Source organism: Meriones unguiculatus, chromosome 18, assembly GCF_030254825.1.
Source record: "Meriones unguiculatus strain TT.TT164.6M chromosome 18, Bangor_MerUng_6.1, whole genome shotgun sequence".
NCBI lineage: Eukaryota > Metazoa > Chordata > Mammalia > Rodentia > Muridae > Meriones > Meriones unguiculatus.
Window position 1 is genome coordinate 14,620,838 of NC_083365.1, and position 17,998 is coordinate 14,638,835.

General features: G+C 50.9%; 1 protein-coding gene across 5 annotated transcripts in view; it reads left to right on the forward strand.

Annotated features, from left to right (window-relative positions):
- Nucleotides 1–17,998, forward strand: part of Kcnip3 (potassium voltage-gated channel interacting protein 3) — a 62,143-nt gene that overhangs the window by 19,663 nt on the left and 24,482 nt on the right. The gene's annotated exons all lie outside the window — the stretch shown is intronic.

Below are 17,998 nucleotides of genomic sequence, written 5' to 3' on the forward strand. Positions count from 1 at the left end.
AATAGACACAAGCATATACCCAGGTTCCACTGCACTCCTAAATGCGGATGCCAGCCGAATGACAAAGCTGATTCCAATCAGAAGGAGGCCCAGGGACGTGGGAGACCTTGGAGCCAAGAGAGCCCAAGCAAGATGGCTCCGCTATTGGCAAGTGATGGGAAACAAAAGACCAGGGGCAGTGAGGGGCCATCTAGAAGGGCATCTTCTTTGCTTGAGAAGAGAGGAAACTCCATAGACATGGGTGCCAGCCATAGCATCACGGTTCTCCCTGGCAAGTCAGGGGATTCCGAAGGCCGGATGCGGCTCTGACAGACCAACTTTAGCCCTCACCTCCACAGTTGGTAGGCGGAACCTCATCTGCCCTGCCAAGCTCCAGCCTCTCACCACATCAGTGTCCTCTGAAATGAAATGAATCTAAGAATGAGGTCGCTGAGAGGGTCGTGTCGGCTGCCTGTGAAAGGAGCTCCTGCCTTCGCCTTGTTGAGAGGGTCTGCTCTGTGCTGATGCTGGACCTTGGGCAAGGGTCTCAGTTTACTCATCACCCCATGGACACATGCTCTTTGGGACCCTGCCAGCATCTATAAAGGACCACAGCAGTGGCTGGGCAAGTGATAATGGGACGTGACTTTGTGGCCCTGAGCCGAGGTTTCTTCTTTTCTGTGTGTCAGCCATGTTAACTTCCTTGTCTGTGACCCAGAAGAGAGAAGATGAGTTTTCAGAGTCAACTAGTTGTGATTTCTCCTCATTCCATTTGCCCTGGTACAAGGCCTCGGGGGCTGTATGTACTGTAGCTTCCAGACCCCTACAGGGAAAGCCGCCCTCTCACCTCTCACCTCTCACCTCTTGGTAGCCCTGTCCCTAGCTGCTGCTGTCTGAGTTCCGGAAGCTCCAGCTTTGTTCTGTGCACCTGCCAAACCTTTTCCAGGCTCTTTCTGATGAGGTGGAGCCCATTAAATCCCACCGGAAGCAGGACAGCTATCTTTCTCCAGGTGGTGGGTTTTTCTAGGTTGATCAGGCTGCGGTGGTCCAGGCTCTTTCCTGCTCCAGCCTCTGTCCATTCTGCCTCCTTCCTAAGTATGTCCAGACAAAGGGGAAGGTGGGAAGGGTGTGCTGGAGCATTGGCTGGTGAGATAGTGTATTGGGCTCTTGGTCTCAGCATCATTACCAAGCAGCCCAGGTCTCCGACGCCACGGTGGGAGGCTTTGAAGACTGAGGTAACAGGAAAGGAAGACAGGAACAACTTTCGAATATCCTCGAATGGAAAAGAACGCGTTTGGGGCTGCTCTGGGGAAAGGCAGAGCCATTGTGGCAGAGGAGGCGGCTCTACTCACTGTTCCTAGACGGAGGTTCATGGACAGCGGAGCATCCTGGATCCAGCTGGCCTGGGCACCTCTCAGAAAGTGTTCCTAAATCCTTCCATCCTCTCTGTCCATCCCTCCTTCCCACCCTGGACCACCCCATTCCCAGCCTCGCTCCAGTCCCCCACCCCCACCCCAGCCAAAGCTCACTTAATAGCATTTCTCTATCTGCCCACCAGGGGACAGCAGAAGCTGCGGCAGCGGGCCTCCTGGACAGTTTTACCCTTTTAGGACAGGTCTTACACAGGCTGTTAATTTCTGACACACACATCCACTTCACACCTTTGAGGATTAAAGGCACAGGCTCTGGCATTTCTGAGCTGCTAGCTCGATCTCTTGGGATGCATCCTGGCTCCCCATTCCCTGAGCCGAGCCAAGAACAGACCAAGCGCCTCTTCCAGTCGGACGCCCACCCACCCCCAGCTGTCTATGAAATCTCTGCTCTAGTGGTCAGGACTCTGTGTTCCTAGGAATGGCAGTGGCCTCATCCTGTGCCACTCCAGAGGCTGCAGGGGGGTGGATGGGTCCAATAACGCTACCTTCAAAGGACTCCTTATGCAGTACTCCCATTCCAGTGTGAATAAATGGGCAGGTTCCGGTGACAAAGAGGGAACGGAGCTCAAAGGGTCAGGGTGTGGGGGAGGGGCACAAGAAAAGTGTACATTTGCACATCCTTCCGCAGACACACAAACCATGGCCCCTGAGCATCGGCCCTTAGACCCGGTCTCTGAGGTGAAACGAGAGAGGAGAGGAGTAGTGACTATCTTTCGTAATGAACGAAATCGTCTCCTTCCAAAGGCTTGCTTTCTTTGTAAACAATGTGGGAAATAGTAGCTGGGGTTTGGTTTGGCTTTGTTTTGCTTTCTATTGTGTATCTCTGGCTGTCCTGTTCCACTTTTATGGAAGGAAATGATGTGGGGTTTCTCAAAGCCCAGAGACTACAGTTCGAAACCCTGTTCTGGCCAAGGCTGGTCCGGGAGGTTGAAGAGAGCTCTGAAAACTGGCTTAGAAACAGGCAGCAGCTGGGGCAAGATCGAGGAGGGAGGCTTCCTGGCCAGGTGCCGTAGAAGAGAAACCGAGCCTCCACAGAGCACAAGATTTTGCTAGGCTGGGCCAGTCACAGCCCCTTACTCCCAGGGTCAGCAAAGGGCCCTGAAAAACAAAGAGTGAGGCCTAAGCAGTGACCAGAACCCTGGGACAAGGGCAGAGATCACCTAGACCTCAGCCAGGATGGATGGAAGATGGCAGCAGCAGCAGATGCTACGGTTAACTCAGCAGGGTCAAACGCCCACGAACATGCCACCCAGCCTCTACCTTTCATGGAGGGCCCAATGACAGGATGGACTTGGCAGGAACTGGGCACAAGCCAACAGCAGCCCGAGGTCTCTCTGAGAGTAGAGGAGGATCTCATGGTGAGTTAGGGATCCAAGAAGCCGTGGTGTCAAGCCCTCAGCACACAGGGGTTGGCCTACAGCATAGGGAGATGCCTCATTCCTAAACATCTCCTGTGGCCAGGGGTGAGCAAGGTGAGTAAGGATGGGGGGTGCCTGCTCTGGGCCAGGCAAACACCATGCCATCAGCCCCGACTACCACCCACCTTAGATGGGGAGATCGTAAGGCATAGAGAGAAATTGATCTATCCATTCACTTACTCATATATCCATCCATCCATTCATCCATCCTTCCACACACACACCCATCCACCTATCATTTCATCCATCTACCTGTTTTTCTATCTTTCCTGCCGTGTGTCCTCCTGCCCATCTATTCAGACATTTTTCCATCCACGTATCCACTCATCCATCGATCCACCCGCCCACCCATTACAAGCTTGCATAGCATCTAGGCCTTGGGTCTGGTGGAGAACCAAGGAGCCAGTCTTCACTAGTCAGGTTACTCTCTCATCCCAAACATGTTTGCTCACTGACTGTGGTTGGACAGAGGCTCTTCCCCTTCCTTTGCACCCCCCTTGGAGGAGGAAGGCAGAGGCAAGGACCTAGGTACAGCTTATCCCTTGACCCTCTGTGGAGTTCTCAAGTCCCTACATATTCCCCTCTGCAAGCTTCCTTGATACTGGGGAAATGCCCAAACGTAATGGCAGACTCTAGCCACCCCTTCCCTAACTCCTTGGGCCTTTGTCTCGGACCTGCTGCACAGAGAGGAGATGTCTGAGGTTGTGCGCACATATGGGAACACCGAGGACAGTGCTCTTTCCTCACTCTGCACAGCTCTCTCAGCCCCGTTGTCCCAGCTTTTAGAAGCCAATGGGTTCAAGTAAAGAGCTAGGGGCTCCATCTTAGCACTTGGTGGGAGAAATGGGTGCACAGTGGGAGGCTGAGATATTTTTAAACACAGATCTCACAGGGAAACTGGCTGAGGTGAGTCTGTGGAGAGACTGGAAGGCCCTGTGTGTGTGCACATGTATGTGTGTGGCTATAATTGCAACACCCATAGTAACGCGTAAGGGCACTCAAATGTGCGCGCGCACACACACACACTCACTCACTCACTCACTATTTTCACAGGCTCAGTGATAAGCAGGCCCATGGCCTGTGTGGATGGGGGCATAGGGAATAGATGGTCCTGGGGTTAGCCCAGGCTTTCTTGTAATAAAAAAAAAAAAAAAAGGCTTTCTTAGATACCCCAGGCCCATCTGCCGTGGGATGATGCTGTGAATGGTGGGCTGAGGCCTCCCGCATCAGTCATCAGTCAGGACAGTCTCTCTCAGACATGGCTACCAAAAGAATTGTTCAGTTGAGGCTCCCTCTTATCAGGTGACTGAGTTGTGTTGAGTAGAATAAAAACCAACCCTTCACAATAAGCATGTGGTACACACCATGGTCCTGGGTCAAAGCCGAGCCTTAGAACAGCCCCCACGAGTTGCCTCATACTTAGGGGGCTCCCTAAGTCTGTGAGAGAACCCCTCTATGGAGATGTAATACCAGAGAGCCAGGTACCCATCTCCATCTGTGGTCCCACAGGACAGCGTGGCCTACACTGTTGAATGCCAGGTCTAACGAGCCCTGAGGTGGGCATCACCAGCCCATTTTACAGGTGAGGACTGTGGCAGAGGGAGATTACTATCCACCTACTCCCCCACCTCCAACCCCACCCCCATCCATCCATCCATTTACCCGTCCATTCACCCATCCACCTACCCACCCATCCACCCATCCATCCAGCCGCATCAGGCAAGCTGTGTCTGACCCTACACCTGAGTCCTTACAGAGCTTGTATCACAGAGTCCCCTCACCTCAGGTCTCACACAGCACTGGTCTAGCCGCAGAGGAAGCTGGGAGAAAGGCGGGGACTAGACCTGGGCGTCTTTAGTGAGCTGTATGCAGGGGTTGGATACAGACCCCTGCGCAGAGCGTGTGGGTGGCTCACACATTTTCCCGAGTAAATATTTACAGCCATTATGGCGATTGATCGCCTTCGATCCTGTGCGCAGCTGTGAGATAGAGCTGCTTACTCATGCTTTCTTAAAAACAGCCTCTTCCCTTGAGCGGCTTTAATAATTCAGGTCCTAATTGTCTCCAAGCGCAAACTTGAAAATGCCAACTCAGGGCCTTCGTCTCCACCCTGGTCCTGCCCCCTCTGCCCTGCAGGGCTCTCACCTCTCCGCTGTTGTGGACCTGGCCCTCCCCGACTGTGGCCATTCTGAGGAAGGGCCCGGGACCTGGTGGGTTTATGTCCTTGCACTGTGCTGAGCTGAGTGTAACTGAGCTGGGGGACCAAAGCCAAACGCGCCAGCAACAGGAATCTCTAGCCGCTGGTCCCCAGGGCACTTTGAAGAGCTGCGGGTAGCAGGAGGACAGGGGGCACCTTAAGGTGACAAGGAAAGCCAGTGAGACAGGCCTCCAGCCAATGACCACACCTGCCACAACTAGGGCGTCAGTGGGGGAGACCGAATGAATATTGACATCGTGGCTGTACACGCATTGCCACGCTCCTGGTGGATGATGCTCTCCAGAGCCTTCCAAGGGTTGTCCCTACCTCCATGTAGGGTAAGGCCCAGAATAGCAGGGTGTCCTGGTCCTGACCCTGTTGCAGGATAACCAGGGTTTATGGAGAGCTCCATTCTGAGCTGTGCTTTCCCAGTCCACACAGGCCCAGCAGGGTAACGTAGTGGGCGCCACGGAAAATTCTCCGTGCCTCCTGCAGAGCACATGGGAGGTGTGAGATCTGCAAGGCCGAGGGGCCAGGCCTAGCTGAGGCCAACACTGAGCTCACACACTGTGATGACCCTAGTCCCTTGAAGCTGCAGGCTGTCCATCATGGCAGGAATTCTCACTGCCCAGGGTAGATGCTGTGGCTGTGTTGGGAGCATGAGGTTCCTCCCTAAACTTTATTTTTTTTTTTAAGATTTATTTTTAGTCTATGTATGCGGGTGCTTTGCCTGCCTGTGTGTTTGTGTACTGTGTGCTTGCAGTACTTGCAATTGCCAGCAGAGGGTGCTGGGTCCCCCAAAACTAGAGTTGTGAGCCACCACTTCGTGTGTGTGTGTGTGTGTGTGTGTGTGTGTGTGTGTGTGCTGGGAACTGAACTCAGGTCTCCCATGAGCTCAACAGTGCTCTTGACCACTGAGCCATTTCTCCAGGCCCTTCCCTTCCATTTTAGACTTTATGACAACAGCAAGCCCTGATCTGGGATAAGGGGCTGAGACATGCAGGCCCAGGGATGTCTGGTCCAGACAGATAAAGAGTCCGATGGGGAAGGGGGAGGCTGGTATGCATGATGTCAGTGAGAGGTAATGGTGACTTCAGCCCCTTTTCCCCTGTGGTTTGATTTCAGGTCTAGTAAGTCCCTTTGGCTAAGCAGGCTCGACCTATTGACCCCTAATACAGCTGTCCTGATGTGAAGAGGACGTGTTTGCAGAACTCAGGTAGCCAGGAGTCCAAGGGATGGTTGGGATTTTCTAACCCAATGCCAGGTTGCATGAGCAGGCCTAGGGTTGGCAAGTGATGTGCCCTTTAAGGTCAGGATGGATGTGGCCCATGGTGACAATCAGATTCTATTATAATCAAAACATTTTAATGTATTCCATTAAGTTTGCCACAAAATGCTTGTTCTTTACTTCTTTCTTTCTTAGTTGATTGTACCACTAAGAATTCCAGGGTTTTCTTTGTTTGGTTGGTTGGTTTTTTTTTTTGTTTGTTTGTTTGTTTGTTTGTTTTTTACTGTGGTTCAGGGAAACAGTGACTTATGGATCAGGTCCCTGCCTCAGCCAATGGGTGTGGTTTTGGGATTCATGGTTCAGGGTTTGTCTCTTTCTATTGAACCCTGAGTTCAAACAAACCTCCTTGAGGACCCTCATTTGTTAAACCGTTCCACAAATGGACAAATTAGACCTGTAGAGTCACATCTGCTCTGCTTGAGACAGACAGATATCAGACAGACAGACAAACACACACACACACACACACACACACACACACACACAAGCACACACATACAGCTCAGTGAGTCAGCTTGCACACCCACCCAGAGACTGAGCTCCAGGTCCTTGGATGAACTAGGTGAGGGAGCTGGACACAAGTGGAAGAAACACTGGGAGGACTTCCCGGCTCCTAGGAAAGATGGACCAAACGTCTAGAGGGAGTGAGGAAGTGGTGCTCCACCCCCCCGCCACCCTGTGGCCAGAATGGTGAAGAAGATCCACATAGTGAAACAATAATGGGGTCACACTGAATGGTGACCAGTACTAAAGTGCACAGACGAAGCGGCCGCCTTCACACGTGGGCAGGTGACAAGAGACAGCAGAAGGGACACAGATTCAGAAGGTCAGACTCACCCTTCGCCAGGGCAGAGCCACAGTGCATTTTTACACCCAGACTCACGTGTATCCAGGAGCCACAACGCCCAAGGAAAACCACGTCTAAGGTCTTTAAAGCCACGCCTGTAATCCCAGCGTTTAGGAGGTTAAGGCAGGAGGATTGCCATGAATTCAAGGCTAGCCTGAGCTACATAGTGGGTGTGAAGTAAGTCTGGGCTGGAGACCCTGTCTTAAAATATCAGTACAACCTAAGTGAATCTAAATAATGACATAATGCACATAAGAGTCAGTCCCCGAGATGAAAGAATGTGGAATAAATACAAAGAACATAGAGTAAAATAGATGTGAATGTCCTTGGAGACCTAGAAGCACATTATGCATAACAAAAAAAATCTGCAGTATTGGAAGTGACAGTCTGGTTGTTGAAACATACAAAATTTCATAAATGAGCTGAATTACAGAATGATCACCTTTCAAAATAAATTAATGGACTTCACTGTGACAGCCTAGGAGTTCTATCAAATTCTGTCCTAAGAGATCAAGCCAAAACATGAAAAAAGACTTTAAGATTCAGGTGTTACACTCAGGAGGCTGAGACAGAAAGATCAGCCACCAGTTCAGTATCGGTGTGAGCTACACAGCGGGTTCAAAGTCAGCCTGTGCCTCATAGCAAGATTCTGGCTCCAGGCAGCAGCAGCAACAGATGCACATAAAGAATTGAAAGGTCGGGACTGGAGAAGAGGCTCAGTGCTTGAGAGCACTGGCTACTCCTGCAGAGGACCTGGGTTTGGTTCCCAGCACCCAAACAGCATCTCTCAACTGTGCATTCAGTTACAGGAGCTCTGTTGCATTTTTCTGGCTTTCACAGTCACCAAGCACATGTGTGACACACATACATATGCTCAAACAAACACCCATAAAATAAAAATAAACAGGTCTTTACGATTAAATAAATAGGATTCTAAAGTCATGGATGAGAGCCAAGCAATTTCAATCTTTGTCTAAAAGAAAACAGCTGAGGGAACTCAGAAAAAAAAAAAAATCCAGGAATGTGCTTCATTTAAAGGTTCCAGTAATTTAGTAAGAAAGGTACAGCGACTGTATGTGTGTGCAAGAAAGTTTCATCTTTCTCAATTACTCTCCAAAGAAGGTAGATTTTACAGATGAGGACACAGACAGACAGAAACTGAAATTTCTCCAGCTCCTGCAGAAACATAGGCTATGGATGAGGGCTGGCTGAAGATCTCTTTAAATGTTCAATTCAGAGTAGAGTGAGGCCATGGGACAGATTTGGTCAAGAAGTGGAGAGACTCAGGCTCTTTCTTGTTCCTACTGTGCTGCTATGTGACCTCATAGCCCAGGTTGGAGCTATGGGGTCCATCTGGCCTATGAAAGTCAAGGGGCAGTCACAGCAGATGCTGGCTCTCTGGTCATACCACGTTAAAGTGATTGTTTACCTAGACCATAGGAATGCTCCATGGCCGTGGGAGTCCAGAGCTAGCTGGACCTCTGTATGAGACTCCTGGCTTCGCCATCTCCATTTTCGTTTGTGATCTACAGTACTGGAGACTTCTAGTCCCTAGCCTGTCCCTGCTCCCACTATGTCCCTGGCCTACGCACCCGGGATCCTCCTTATGCCACCCCTGACCTTCAGCCCTGAGCATGGAAACCTCCCGGCTCCCTCCACAAGCCTCCTCTAACCCCCAGTTTGGGACAGCATCTTATGGTTATGACTGGCTAAGCAGTCCCCCGGAGTGGCACCCTTCCTCCAGAACCAAGGCTAGATCTGCCACCTCCGATGTCGTGCCTGGTAGGGCTAGAACAGGTGTGAACAAGGCCTTGGCTGGTACCTGATCACGTTGTGAGTTCTGAGTACCGCACGTGGGACATACAAACAGTAGGCAATCAAAAGATAGAGCTAGCACTAGAGCTATCACTGTCCAACTTCCACCCTGCCCTGAACTCAGAGAGGCCAGAACACTGCCCGAGGCCGCTCAGCTCACGGAGGGCCAGGGATCAGGTCCATACCTAAGGCTTGCTTTCCTCCAATGTGCTCTCTGATGTCTCCTCCCTGTAGAAGAGTGGGAGGTTTTGATCTCCAAGTTGTGTGCTGCCTCCAGCTGCAGCAGGACAGCTGTGTTAGGGATACCTTGCTGAGCTGTCAGAGGACACCGTGGGGGTGGAGATGCTGACAGCAAGCATCCCGGATGGAAATTCCCCAAAACACCCCTGGGCCCTCGGCTTCAGTTCCAACAATGAAACGCTTATGTCCTGGACATCCTCACAGATCAGCACAAGCCTAGGACTTGAGAGCACTTTGTGTCAATGTCAGCATCGTGAGGATTGATGGCGATGTGTGACTAGGATGAATGCCAGGGGCAACAAGCTAACTCTAGAGAGCCAGCCAGGGAGGCTTCCTGGGGATCTTTGGTGCTCAGGGATCTGGCCTGGATTCACGGGGGGTTAAAATAACACCGAACTGGTTAGCACAAGCCTGCCACCCTACAGAGCTCTGACACAGGCAGGGGAGTGAGGAAGGATTAAGAGGCACTTCCCCAACTGTGAAGGTGAGGAGCAGCTTAGCCTATGGCCACTGTGGCTCTGATCTCCAGAGCGATCATTACTATGTCCTGTAACCAGCAAAGAGATGGGAAAGCCAAGAAACAGAAATTTATCCAAAGAAATTCCCAGATCAACGTGGTGAGCATGGTGTACAAGCTTGGATTCAAAGTGAAGTTGGTGAGAAGAGCGATGGCTGGTCTGACCCTATTGTATCGAAGCTGTTTAGTTGTCCTGCATGAGCGGTCCTTCAAGTGAGAGAGAATCAGGGAGTTCTCCACCACAGGAACCCGGAGACAAGCTGACTTCATGCCCCTCCTCCCCACCACCTGTTCTGTAAAGACAGGCTCTCCTGAGGATGGACGGTGGCTGGGTGTGTCCTTCTGGGAGTGGAGACCTGTAACAATCCTCTCCTGCTTCCCCAGGGCACAGTCAGGACACGGGGTGTTCTCATTTCAACACGCTGACTATAATGAACTCTGGAGGAAAGTGTTTACCTCATGTTACACTTCCGGGTCACAGCCCACCATCCAGGGACGTCAGGGTGGGACTCTGAAGCGGAACCCATGGAGAGATGCTAACAGCTGGCTTTGCTCACAAGCTCCTTCTCATGTATCTTTTTTTAATACAGCTCAGGACCACGTATACAGCAGGCCTAGGGAATGCTGCCACCCAGAGAGAGCTGGCTTCTCCTAGGTCAATTAACTATCAAGGAAATCCCCTGACCGAGATCACCTCCTCGGGTGACCACAGGCTACGTCGAGATAATAGTCAGTGTTAATTAGGGCAGTGAGGGGACTCCCCTTTAAGCTGGCAGTAGTGGTCTTGGATCACAGTGATGTTTGGGGGTATGCCTACAGGGCCTCTCAAGTCCTTCTTGACTCGAAAGCACGGGAACCAGAGTCACTTGAGAAGCTCTCACCTCAGCGGCGTGTGGTGGTGCACGCCTGCAATCCCAGCACCCTGGGAGGCAGAGGCAGGTGGATCTTTGTGAGTCTGAGGCCAGCCTGGGGCTACAGAGTGAGTCCAGGATAGCCAAGGCCACCCAGAGAAACCCTGTCTCAAAAAAAAAACCAAAAACAAAACCAAACAGACAAAAGAAGGAGGCACTTATCTCTTACTCCCCGAGGCAAGATTGAAATAGAATAAAATTGTAATCCTGAAGATGGCTTTAGAAAAGAGTTCCCTTGTGAACTAAGAGGGCTTTCTCACTCGTTATACAGACTGATGGCCAGCTTGTCCTTGGAGACATGCAACACCATCTTGCTGGCAGCTTCTCTCCACATGACAAGTCGTGTGCATTGCTGACAAAGGAAGCAACAGTATCTATGGGGTTATGGCCTCTAGGAGCCTATGTCTCTTGTTCCCACGGGTGTTCCACTTCCTATTTCATTCCCCATTTTAGGATTTCTTCCTTCCTAATCTTGAGGAAATGCTAAAGGATAAAGACCTGACTTCCAAAATGCTCCACAGAGACTGGGGACTGTTGGCCTTGTCTACACCCCCCCCCCCCCGGGCAACAGAAGTCCTTGGACAGGGTCGTGGGATGCACACCTTTGACCCAGTAATTGGGGAGTAGAGGCAGGCAAATCTCTGAGTTCAAGGCCATCCTGGTCCGTAGATGGAGTTCCAGGGCAGCCAGGGCTATACAGAGAGACCTGATTTGGGAAAAGAAAAGGCCGCGCAGTGGTGGTCCATTCCTTTAATCTCACAAAGCTACAAAAGAAACCTTGTCTTAGGGAGAAAAAAAAGAAAAACCCTCCCCTCCGAAAAGAAAGAAAGAAATCCCCGGACACATGGCGAAACAAGGACAGACTAATGTTCCTCTTCCTCCTCCTGAGGCTGACCTTAAACCCCTGATCTTTTTGCCTTCCTCTCCTGAGCAACAGCATTACAGGCAGGCACCACCATGTTTGACATCTTCAGCTGGGAAGACACTCTGTCTGTTTACTTGTCCTTCCTTGAGCATTTTCAAAAATTAGTCTATTGTATCTGGCTTCCTCTTATTTTGCCGTGCATAATTGTGTGAGGTATTTTTTCCCTCTTATTTTTCCTGACTGGGATTTGTTCAGCTTATTGAATCTGTTTGATATCTTTCAACAGTTTCCGGAAATTTCCTCAAACCCTGTTATTATTTTTTCATATTTTTCTAGAGTTTTTTTTTTTTTTTTTTTTTGTCCTTCTGGGACTCTAACTATACATTTGTTTATTAGGCTTTAAAATTTTTGTCTTATATTCATTTCTACATTTCTTCTGTTAATTTTAGTCCATTACATTTAACATAAATCCCTCAGATAGTCCATGCCCTTTGTGCTCTTCACTTCCTCTTTTACTGCCGAGTCCTGTGTTTATACTCTTATTTCCTGGCTTGTACTATAATTCCTTGTTGAGCAGTGATCTAGACACATGTCTAGCTGTGATGTCATCTTCTGCTCCCAGTGGTGGTCTTTTCTAGATTCTTTTCAGAGTTTTGATTCTCAGAATTTTGAACAATATGCTCAGAGACAGAGACAAAGTGCTAGTCAGCTTTCCATTACTATAACAAAATGCTGTGCTGACTTGATGAGGGAAAAGGTTTATTTGGGTTATAGTTGTGATGTCCTGTTATGTTGAGCTTGCAGTGGTGCTGTATGCTATGGCCAGGGCCTGTGGCAGAGACCTCAGGAGAGTCAAGGAGCAAAAGGAAGAGTGCGTGTCAGAATCCAAATATGGACATGACCATTCCCAGTGACATAACTCCTTTTTACTAGGCCCTGTTTCCTAAGGATTCCACTACTTGGTGTGGGGGGGAGGGGTGTGAGAAGGTACTAGGATTAAGGTACCTGGATGTGAGACATCCAGGGTCTCACACGTGCTAGGCAAGTGCTCTGCCACTGAGCTATGCCCCCAGCTCTCCACCACTTAACAGCAGCATGAGCAGGGGAGCAAGTCTTCACCACCTGAGCCTGTGGGGAACGTTCATTCAGTAGCAGAGACAGAGACAGACCCAAGTTTGTTCTTCCATGCTCCAATTTGCTCTGACTAAAAAGATATTAATCTGTTATTCTGAAGTTCTTTTCCACTTAGCTCCAACATCCGGGTCATCCCTGGGTTCCGAGTCGACATCATGATCAGCTACTTTTTCATCCTCACATCTAGAGATCTTCTGTTACTGGCTGGACCTTGTGTTTTGGAGGCCTGGTATTAAATCATTCCCCTATAAAGATTGAAGAGTTTTGGGGGTTGCTGGGGGAGATAGTTTGTTGGGTAAAGGGCTTGCTGTGGAAGCATGGGGACTTAGGTTTGGATCCCCAGCATTCACATAAAAGCTGACCATTACCCCACATCGTGGAGACAGACAGGGGGACTCTAGAGGATGGCCAGCCAGCCTAGCTGAAATAGTCAACTCCCGGTTAGTGAGATGCCCTGTCTCAGAAGACACTGTGGAGATGAAGATACCTAATATCTGGCTTCCACAGATTCATTTCTCTCTCTGCCTCTGTCTGTCTCTGTGTCTGTGTCTCTGTCTCTCTCCCATACATGCACGCGCGCACACACACACACACACACACACACACACACACACACACATTGAATTTGGGGCTGGGACTGTAACTCGCTGGTGAAGTATATGCATAGCCTGCACAAAGCCCTGGATTCAATTACAACCACAGCACACACCAGGCGTGCTGGCACATGCCTATCATCCCAGCATTTGGGAGATGAAGGCAGGAAGATGAGGAGTTCAAGGCTAACCCTCACTCCATGAGATCGTGTCTCAAATTAAAAAAAAAAAAAAAAGAGAAAAAGAAAAAAAATGTTGAGTTTTGTTTTTACAGTTGTCAGATTCCAGACATATTTGAGTGTGGCCTTGCTGGAGGAAGTGTCACTAGGGGTGGACTTTGAGGTTTCAAATGCTCAAGCCAGGCCCAGTGCCATTCTGTCTTCCTGCTGCATGCAGATCCAGATGTAGACCTCTCTAGCACCAGGTCTGCCTGCATGGTACCATGCTTCCTGCTGTGACAATAATAAACAAAACCTCTGACCTCTAAGCCAGTCCCAGTTAAATGTTTCCTGGTAAGAGTTGCCATGTTCCTGGTGTCTCTACAGCAATAGACAGACCCTAATGACCTAGCTTCACTCTGTAAGGCCTCACTTCCTAAATATTCCATTGCCTTCCAATATCGCCATAGACAGGTGACCATACTTCAGCATATGAGCCTTTTAGGTGACATTTACCATCCATCCCATAGCCTTTGGTTCCTGCCTTCCCTGGTTCCCATCCTTGCAAACCATTCCTGCACCCTGATCTCTATTTCCGTCATCTCTGTGACCACCAGCATGAGGCGGTTTTGACCTCCATCATTTGGGACAATATGCTGAGAGGAAATGATGAGATGAATGTGGGTTTGTTTTTTTTCATGTTCTCCCTTCTCACAGGGATTGTTACCTTGTTCCCACTGCTGTCCAGTGCTCTTGGAGACTGCTGTGTGTGGCCTGTGTAGGCTTGAAGGTAGCCTTCAGTCCTAAGCTAAGTCTGCTGTCAATTACTCTCTTGCTTATGTTCGCCTTCCCTGGGATTAAGAGGATTGAAGTGCCAGGGAATGGTACTTGAATGGTGAAAGGTTTAGGGCTGGTAACATGGCTCAGTAGGTAAAGGTGCTTGCTGCCAAGACAGATGATGATGACCATGTCAGTCCCTAGGACCCACATGAGAGAGAGAACCAACCTTTGAAAATTGTCCTCTGTCCTCCATACATATGCTATGACATGTATACACACACACACACACACACACACACACACACGCACGCACACACACAGAGTATTGTTTTGTTGTTGTTTTGTGTTTTGTTTTGTTTTGTTTTACCTGAACACTCAAATGAGCATCCCTGGTATGTGGGGCCCTGTGCAGTGAGATCCTTTCTGCCGTGTGGCTCTGTCTGCCCCATTCCTGTACCTCACCCTGACTGAGCTGTGTGTCTGAGGCCCTTCTTCAAAATGTGTGGATTCCAGCCAGTGGGACATGTCAGAGGACAGGAGGGAGGCTCACCTACAGAGTTGGTTCACCTTCATTGTCGGCAGGGCTGGGTTGGGAATCACCTGTGAGTGTGCCCAGAGTGTTTACAGAGATTTAGCCGAGGGAACACCCACCCTGAGTGTGGGCAGCACGGTCCTGTGCCCCAAAGCCCTGGACTAGATTAAAAAAAAAAAAAAAAAAAAAAGAGGGAGGAGGCACGGAGCATCAGCACTCATCTCTTTCTCTCTCTCTCTCCCCTAGACCTCCAGTCCTGTATTTTTTGCTGGCCCCCTTCTCGAGAGTCTGGTCTTCATAACTAATCAGTAATGTATTAACCAGGATTCTCTTGGTTACAAGTAACAGCAACCCAACTCAAGCTGTTGGTTTAAGCAAAAACCAGGGGATTTACTGACTTGTATAACTGAAAGGCAGAGGTTTAGAAGAGCGGTCAGGTACAGCTGGATACAGACAGGCAGAAACTACAGCTGGTCTCCTCTGCCCTCTATCTCCTGAGGGGGCAACATCCCCTGGTTCCTTGTTGCCCCATAAGAGTGCCCACCGACTCCATCAGTCTCCTGTTGGGCTTCTGTAGTCCTGGTCCCATCTAACATACCATCTGAGCTGACTACTGTAGAACAAAGGAATCAGTGCTGCTTGCCAGGTCTATTCAGAGCTCCAAAACCATCGTCCTATGGCTTCAGGAGCGAAGACCCTGGCAGAGGTGATCAGGGTGCAGCTCCCATGGCTGGGCGAGAACGGTGAGCAGATCAGCGCAGCCTACGTTGAGGCAGAGCCGCAGTCAGAGAGTTAAACATAAGAAGGACAAAATTCTGTAATCGTCTTGAGATAGCTTTGGTGGCCCCAAGTGGAGCGGTGGAGGGGCTGGAGGGGTTGGGGATCCATGAGGGGAGTCAAGGAGGGAGGGAGGGGGTGTGGCTGAGCACCAGGGGTACCATGGGAAGAAGGGTGGGATAGGGAGGAAGCCTGGGGGGGGTGACCCAGGCTGGCTGTGCTGGGTGTGAAACATCCAGGACACCGTGGCGTGAGGCACTTTTTTGGTTCCTCGGCAGCTTATCAGCCCTGTGAAGCATCAGAACAATTAATTGAACAATGCCTGTTCTGCCCAGTAGAGTGCACTAGAACTAAGGGAGGCCTGTTCCCCAGAGGGCTGGGACTTAGTACAGCTTGCTGAGTGGGAATGGGTCACAGGACCAGAACCGTAAGAGTCAGAATCTTTGGAATCTGGGCTACCGTGGTGTGTGGAGCAGGAAATAGCATGCCATGCCAGTCAAACTCCCAGGTCCCCAGCCTTGGAAGACTAACAGCAGAGCTGTGAGAAATAAGAGACAGAGGGACATAGGAGGCAGGGCAGAAATGCAGCAGAGGGAGTTCAGGAAAGGATACCAACCAGGGCTGGTGTAATCTTGGTGGGCTTCCCGGAGACAGCACCGAAAAGCAGCTTCCATACTCCAGGCCAAAAGGACACTATGGCCTCACGTGCAACCTCTCTGGACTCCAACCAGCTTTCTTTGATGACTCCCTAAATTAGGCCAGGACACCCGAGCATCCTGAGGCCTTCCAATGAGCCCCTCCCCTCCACCGCTTTAGGAAGTAAAGGCTGCTCCTATGTAGATACATGGCTCCCTCCTCTTCCCCTGCAGGAAGGGCCTTCCCACCCCCTTGTGCCCTAGCTCAAAGGGTATGCAAGTGCTGCTGCTTCCCAGGACGCATAGGAACATGAGAGGGGTGAATGCCAGCCAAAGCAGACAGCCCCCCTGGGGACGATGCCGCAAAGAGGGCATGCTCCGCCGTTTCCTGGCTGAGGGAGGACTCTTAGTCTGGGGAAGAAGGCTGTGAGAGAATCACCTAGCACCTAGTAGCCCTCGGTTAGACCCCGGGCTGACAGGGCGCAACTCGGAGCGAGCAGGGGAGTCAACTTCTATCCATTAGGCCTTCAGCCCAGGCTGTTCATACCGCGGGGCCACTGCGCTCTCGGGCTTCGGATCCACTTAGGCGTCGTTAATATTTTACACAGCACAGCCAGGGGATCGATGACTCGCTTATAGCTCAGTGTTTATGGGCAGCCGCTGACGCTTCCACTGGCATCCAAAGACGCTCAGAAGCAAAAGGGAAACCGAGGCAGGGAGGCGGCGGTGTATCTTGCTGCACAGCCGGGCTGAGTGTAAATCACGGGGCCTGCGCCCACTCGAGTCCACCAATACTCTCCTCACTGGATCCGTAATGAGCCCCAGAGGAGGCTAGTCACTGTCCCCATTTTATGACTCTAGGGATGTCCATCAGGACTTTGGCTCCATATGGAAACGAACTGGGACCTAGCCTGGTTATCTCTTGGTTCTCAAGTGTGTAATTTATAGGGTGCAGGAGTCCTTGGATCTCCCGGCCTTTTACACATTTGAGCGACTCGACTTCTCCAGCAGAGCTGTCCTCTGCTGATCTTGGCCTCTCTGCCTAGCCCTCTGGCCTTGGTCAATGGAGACTGCAGCCCGATTAAGCCGAACCAAAAGGGTGTGCTTACAGCTCCTTGAAATTATTGCCCAAACTCCGGCTTTTGATCAATCAGGTGAAACAGCGAGGCTGGGAGCAGTGAAACGCCAGTTCAGAATCTAACAGACTGGCGCTGCGCCTGTGACCCGGTGAGCAATTCGCCCTCTGGGCCTCAGTTTCCGTGTCTGTAAAACGGGAGGTAAGGAATGCCCTAGGTCATGGCCCAGACAGGTGACCTCCGGCGCAGGTGCGGTGGGCATCGGGTTTCTGCCGCCGTTTCCAACCCCACCTGAGCGTAGAACAGTGTGGATGCCCTTTGAAGGAATTGGCGAGTGGATCGTAAACCCCCAAAGGCGAGCTGGGGTTGTTCGGGCTGGAGGTGGAAACAGCGCTCAAACTCTCTCTCCGTCTGCTAAAATAGCGGGAAGGGGTTGTGATTGACCCCAGCAGAGCTTCCCACCTGGTCCCTCTGGGTCTAGAGCGGACTCCCGCGGAGCCCGGCGCCCGCTGGAGAGCAGCAGAGAGTCCACCCTCGGGGCCCACACCCGCTGGAGCTTCGCAGCCGGGAGCATCTTCGGCTCCGCCCTGCCACTCCCCACTCTCTCCTCCTCCTCCTTCCTTTGCGCGGCTTCCTCGGCCCCAGCCAGTGCCCCAAAGGGAAGCAAGCCATCCACAAACTAATTAGCACAGCTCTCAGCAGCAGCAGCTTAGATCTTCCCGACAGCCAGAAAGGCAAACCGTCCCTCTACGAAGAAGGCTCAAAGTCCAAGACTCGACCGGGATGGTACAGCAGTCAGAACT